The following is a 7,068-nucleotide window of genomic DNA, read 5'->3' as shown; positions in this document are numbered from 1 at the left end:
TTCTCTGGCACTATTTTCCCAAGCATGTGTCTGTTGTCTAACGGTTTGACATGGAGACATACAAAGAATCAGACTGAGTTGCCTCAAAGGCCCACGCCCTGAAGGTGTGAGCCTCTCTCCAACAGTAGAGCAGAAGAAAACAAAGGCAAATTAAGAAAATCCTTCCATAACCCATGAATCCAGGTAGTCAAGGACTTTCAAATCCCTGGCCTTCCCCTGTATGTATGTTATGTTTACATTTGCTATGAATGTTTGCACATAGAAGCACCCGCCACTCTCTGATATGTGTATGCCGAGGTGCGGGTTTGCCCTCAGATAGCTGGACACCAGAGTCCTACCAGAAAACCGTGCGCCCGAATCAGACATCCATTACACTGAATAACATGCTACTCTGCATCAATCAGTCCTATTTAGCACTCCTTTGACTGTCCTCATCAACGTAGATCATTTAAATGTCTCTTGGCTATACGAGCTTCTGGCGTTTGCCAAGAGCCATGTTCACTGTTTCTCCTCTATCTCTGAGACACCATTCTGGTAAAGACAGCTCTGCGCTTATGCCTGGGAAGGCAAGGTATCTTGTGTTTCCAAAAACGGTGGCTTTTGCAACAGCTTCTGACATCTATAGGAATTGATCTTATACATATAGGCTGAATCCACAGAAAATCTTTGAGTCCTGCACAGACAGCTTTACTTTTGCGAGCTTTTAGAGGATAATTATTGATCACAGATATGGGTGTTTTCGGTGACAAGATATTCCAGGTTGATATCACTAGCTGCTTTGAAAATAACACATAATCTCTTAATCTTGGCTCAGCAAGCTGTAGGGAATCAGTGTAGGAAGCAGGGAGCAGACCTGATGTGCTTGTATTGTAGGATTTTAGACTGTCTGGAGTTTCATAAGGGTTGATGTCTTCATGCACAGGTATATTCCACTGGTGTAATCCTGACAGAAGGTGAAAAATTCTTATATTACCAAGTCCAACACATCAGCCACCAGGATGGGAAGAACTAGACAGAAGTGATAGAAAGTGTTACTCTCAAACGCTGCCATATGAGGGCTTAGTGCAACGAGGCATGCAAAAGCAATCTTAATGTTCATACTAATTCAAGCATTTGCCTTCAACTGCTCCACATTGTACAGCTAATACAGTTAGTGAAATTCAGCAATTTTTTTTCTTTTTAAATTTGGTTTCAAAGAGATTCAGAACCAAGTTTTCCAGAACTCCTACCTAGAAATCTCTAGGGAGCAGAAGTATTCATAAAACACTGCAACATTCAAAATGCAATGAGCTTCCTAAGACCCCAGCCACTGCGTGATTCATAGCCTCTCACACTTCAAGTTTGTCAAGGCCTTGGAGGTTCAGAGCTCTCGGTACGATGTTTCCTGCTGTGGATCTGGGGAATGATTTTCATTTTGAGGTGGAGTCCCCCGTGCTCCTGGGGAATCAGCAAAAGCCCAGTAAATGCTGAGTCTTGGATGCCGTCACTTCCTAAGAGCTCTCCAGTATTCAGAAGGGTTTCCTCACCACTCTATCCATCACTCCAGTTCTGCAAACCACTAAATTCAATATACTGGTATATTCAGATTATGATAATTACTTTCTCTGGAAGTCTAACTAGCTTTCTCTGCGAACTCTTCCAAAACACTTTCCTTCAGGTCTGAATAAATTGTGTCCAAGCATTTTTTTTTTCCTTTTGGTATGCAGTGACATCTAGACAGATGTGTGTCTCACCAAAAGTCACTCGAGCTAACTGTGACACAAACCTGCCAGAATCGGACCCTTAGCCAATGACCTCTGGTCAGCAGGATTGGATCACTCCATGCTGTTCTGATTGCTAGCAATCAACTTATTTCTACACTAATTTTTTTTTAAATATAGGTAGCATACCCCAACACAGTGTCATGCTCAAGTTTACTTATTGAAGGTGTGTTGTTCTTTTACCTTTCTGGGTCTATCTATAGCATTAAGTCTCCAGTGAGAACAGATGTAAATCACAGTGTGGAGCCACACACTTATCATTTTAATTAATTCTGAAAGGTCTCATCAACAAATAAATTAGGCTGTGAAGACCTCTGTGCAACCACAGGCTATTTCAGGCACTGGAAGTTTTTTTTAGAGCATATGCTCATATGCCATATAGGCATATAAGACTAGGTATATAAGACTAAAAGACTTCTGAGACCCCACATTTGTTGACTTTGAGGTTTCACCTATTCCAGCATTTTCTGATTTTGAAAAGTAAGCCTGACAGTGCTTAAGCAATGTCAACAACAATTTTATCCTCATTGGCTAAAATAACTGTTTTCAACACTATACATGAGATCACATCTATAAGCCAAATCACTGCTGAGTTTTTAACATAACACAGCTAGAACTATTAAGCTTCTGTGTTCTTGTAACAACATGGTCCTCATTTAATCTCCAAAAGCTGTAATACCATGTCTGTGAATAAACCCAACTACACTTGCAAAGTGGAAGGCTTTTTACATGAAGTTCATAAGCAACTTAATTTTGGTTTCAAGACTTGATGATGCCTGTTTGCATGGCAGTTATTCACTAAATGCCAACAGCTTGCTTTGTGCTGTGAAATTATTTTGCATTTTGGATTCTCCCTGAAGCTGTATTACCATATCCTGATGCATAACCGAGTTAATTTCTTTAAATTGCAGTGAGTTGTATAGTCCTCTCTTGCCAAAAAGCCTGTAAGTAAGGCATTCTTCTTGAAAGTTTATTCTTGTGTTGGGTCACTTTTTGAAGTCTTTCCTTTTGGTAAACTTAAACTCCATTAACACATCTGGAGAACTGCTGACTGTAAGAGATCATTTCATATTTCCTGACATTTAGTTCAAGCCCTTCATAAATTGAGACAGAAGACCAGATCCACAGCTGGTGTGAATCACTGGAGTACTAATAATGTCAGTGGAGCTCTGCTGACTTACACCAGCTGAGATTCTGGCCCACAATTTGGAAGAAAGTGGTTACATTACTTGATCTTTCTTTCCACATCTGAGTAAAAGCCATAAGAAACAGAAGACACGCAACACTTTAGTACTTAACTAAACAGCACAGAAACTCAAAGCCATGCAGGGTGATGGCTTGCATTTCTTGGGAGAAAACGCAACACCTTCTTTTGCAGCAGGACAGATGGACCACTCCCATTTGTTTCTTGCGATGAATTATTCCTGACTTCACACAGACCCCAGAGAAGATCTGCACAACACTGTTCTTGCTGCAACAGCCAGCCAGTTCCACGAGATAATGTTTGTGAAGCAGTGTGAAGTAGAAAATAATCTCCTATGTGACTGCTACAAATGACACAATTAAAAAGAGCTTCCTAGTGGCAAAAAGATCAAACAAGTTGTAGCTGTGCTGAAGGAAAATCAGGTCAGAGGCTGCAACTTCAGCACAACTGCTCATCTTGAGGTACTTCTTGCTGGAAAGATGAAAAGTTCTTGCTCTTAGCTATGCTTGTATAGCCAGCCCAGCACGTTGTGGTTATGATTTTACTCAAGTTTTTGTTCTCAAGCAACTCTCATGGGATTTGAAAAGAGAAATACCCTTTTAAATTAACATAGCTATAAAAGTTTCCCAAGAAACTTAAGTAATCTAGGAGGCATATTTGTATCCCTGGACCATTACATTATTTTCCTCATTTTTTAGTAATGAAAATAATCAGTTCCAATCAAAAGCTGGCATTTTACTAAGAAAGGAGATTTCAGCTCTCCCAGAAGATGTGTAGCAGTGTTTTAGGAAAAGGCTGAATTTCTCAGTGCGTATATCTTTCCTTAGCTTGGTTTAATGGTTCGTTTTTGCCATTACACTGAAAAAAAACAAGGCTTAAAAACATGAGTAGATATTAACAGAGGGTATAATCTGATATATACTTTCTTTGGTATCATAAAAATAGGTGGCAGCAGCAGCTCATAAACAGAGAATTGGTAGTCATTACAGCATTAACATAGGAACAAAGGTGAGGCACCTCAAACACTAATGAACGGTCGCATTGCAACTGACAGGGCAAAAGCTCAGAGCAACATTTGTGCTCCAGAGATGGTACTTTTAGTCCACCCCAAGAGAAAAACTTGGATTCTTTGATTTATCAGCAATCTGCTGTCTTGGCCGTATAAACATCATCTTCACAGAAAGTCCTCAGAAGAAAGGTACTCATCAGCCATCATTATTAAGAAAGGATTATGAAAGGAGCTCTGAGTAAAGCTCATGGATATATGTAAAACCTTGGCCTTGAAAAACCCATGCCCCATGGTGTGAGCTCTTGAGAGACCTCATATTGACTGCCTGTGGCTACTGGCCAAAAAGAGGAAAGTTCAACCATGAAAAGAAAAAGAAATGGTGTAATGGAGGAGAGGGGAAAGACTCTTACGTGAATAGACGCATGAAGAACACTATGTGCAGACAGACCTCTTTAAAGTTGAATATTAAAAATGTAAGAAGACTAAATTGAAACTACGTGCAAGTAAAAATACAATGATATTCCCCTTTACAGAAATGCTACAATAATATAAGGTAAATTATAAGGGTATTTTTCTTTTTAATTCAATTTAAAATGGAAAATTAAACTCATAATTTGGTTTAAGTTTTGGCAGTATTATGAGTATTCAACTTCCAGATATAGTCTACTCTGGCATTTATTCCTAGAAATAATATGAAAACAAACCCATATATTTCTAATTGATCTTGCAAAATGTGAACCCCAGCAAGCCATGAAGAACTTGCTGGATACAATCACCCTCATGATCTGAAATTACAGCTGATGGACTTTTCCCTAAGTTATATTAATGAAGAAACTGAAAATTTTTCTGCCAATTTCAATCATCTGAAGAGAGCAGTGGTGTCAGACATCATCAGAGCCCAAGCTGTACCTGGCCCCAACACCAATTCACAGAGGCTAGAGAAAAATACTCAAGAAATAGCTGAAAAGAATGATTTCTAGCCGAAGGGATACTGTTGCCATCCCTCTTAGAGAACCTTCCATGTGTGGCATTTTCCTGCACTCAGTGTATTAAGCAAACAGTCTAGTCTCAGTTAAGGTCAGCAGCAGATAATAATGATAATAAGCTTGTTCAATTACACAGTTAATGAAGAATATTTTCAATGCAGCAACCACAAATTTAATGTTCAGCCAGGGAATCAATGTTCCTTAATAGGCTTCCACCTCTGGCTGAAAGCCAAGCTGCAGCTGCACCTGCATTCATCACAACCACTGCACAGTAAGATAAGTCTGGAATTCCCTCAATAAACAAAACCTAAAGCAAAACTTCAAAAAATAGAACAATTGCTAAACACTGTCTTAAGCTCTTGCAAGTGCCACTCTTTATTCTCTAGAACTAGAAACTATCAAATGGGCAATAATTTTTATTTATGCTTATACAAGTTTTTTTTTCTTTACATATCCCTGGAATCCTTCAGAGAGAGAAAAGTGAACTGGGAACCCCATAAACATCACAGGAATTGATATAGTGATTGCAACAAGAACAAACTCACAAACAAATCTGCTACACTGAGAAGATACTCACATATCTCCTACTGCTGTAACTTTTAATAGTGATATGACTTCCAATGACTGGCCTAGATCAGTTCTCAACATTATTAACCATCCACTCCATTTATTTAGTCCTACGAAACAGATGGTCTAAAGATCCTCAGAAAACCATATGTAATATCTAAAATGGCTGCACTGACAACACGTCATTTAAATGAACAATGCTGACAGTACTTTTTTAGTGACTTGTATGTGTTCATTTGCAAATTCCCAATTAACTTCAGTTGGCATAGGTGCACATCCTTATTTAAAAAGAACATTCCAGTTTAGTCTAATATAAATATAGTCTTTGAACGTTTCGTCTGATCAAACGCACTTGCAGATGCTTACTAACAAAGATCTACTTAAAAATGTAATAATAGATGTCACTTATAAGGAAAAGCCTAAACCATGTTTGTTTTAGACAAGTGGCACACATTTCTGTGGCTCGTTTCCACTTAAACTCCTTCTTGCTTAAATAAACTAGATCACATTCACTTTGAGGACATACTAGCACCAGTGCCTTCACTAGGAAAAAAAACACAAATCTCTTAATCATAACTACAAGAGTATACAGTAAGGGAAAGCTTTGTTTGCTTAGGAATTTTGTCAAGGTCTTTCATAAATCCAGTACATTGCAAACGTATTGGCAAATGCTAGAAGCCATTTCTCATAGTCGTTAAGCACTATTTATCCCATATACATTTATATAACACCAGCACCGGCTAAATTGTGTCATAACCCTTTTCCAGGCTGACAAACCCTGGAGCTACTTTCTCTCCCTAATCCTTTGTTATCACCTCAGGGTGATCATAAACAGTAGCCAGAGACCTAAGGGTCTGGGATAAAAATCCCTGAACCAATTTCTTGCGCAGGAAATGTGTGTCCTCGTGCTCCTCCGTCTGTTGTCCCTGGGGACAGAAGGGGTCGAGACTGCTGTTGCAGCCATCGCACAGCGGTGCAGCGTGGAGGGACGGGTTTTCCATCTGAAAATCTGAAGCCTGCAGATGGCAGCTACAACTGCAAAACCACGTTGAATCATATCACAAAAATAAGAGCATTTGACTGGAGGAAAATCCAGCAACCCTAAAACCTAGATTGTCCTTCAGATGTTCGACGTCTTTTCCACTCCTTTCCAGTATTGAGGCTCTGAGTGGCTGTTTAAAACCTAATGACTTCAACAGGAGCTAAGCACTTGCTTAAAGTTAAGCACATGCTTACAAAGCCTCCTGAAACATGGCCTCAGCTTGCAACTCTCCGGGGTCCACCCTTTGCGTTGACTGCTACAGAATGAAAGCCACAACTTCACAAATTAATAAAATTAAAATTATTCTTAAAGAAAAATGGATTAATCCAGCATTCATATGATGAAAAGTTCCCTCTTAATACTAGACTAGGGTACTCTGATACCTGTACTAAATTACTAGGTATAGCTAAAAACATCCTCTTCTCAGAGGAGGTAGGAGAATTCATGGATGTAATCCTAAAAATGATCTTTTAAAAACTCCTATGACTGAATTAAGCGAA

General features: G+C 39.2%; 1 protein-coding gene across 1 annotated transcript in view; it reads right to left on the bottom strand.

Moving 5' to 3' along the window:
* The window catches only part of XRCC4 (X-ray repair complementing defective repair in Chinese hamster cells 4), a 113,071-nt gene that overhangs the window by 1,212 nt on the left and 104,791 nt on the right, over positions 1–7,068 (bottom strand). The gene's annotated exons all lie outside the window — the stretch shown is intronic.

Source organism: Pygoscelis adeliae, unplaced genomic scaffold (genome assembly GCF_000699105.1).
Source record: "Pygoscelis adeliae isolate BGI_AS28 unplaced genomic scaffold, ASM69910v1 Scaffold19, whole genome shotgun sequence".
NCBI classification, from domain to species: domain Eukaryota; kingdom Metazoa; phylum Chordata; class Aves; order Sphenisciformes; family Spheniscidae; genus Pygoscelis; species Pygoscelis adeliae.
This window is presented reverse-complemented; position numbering and strand designations above follow the sequence as displayed.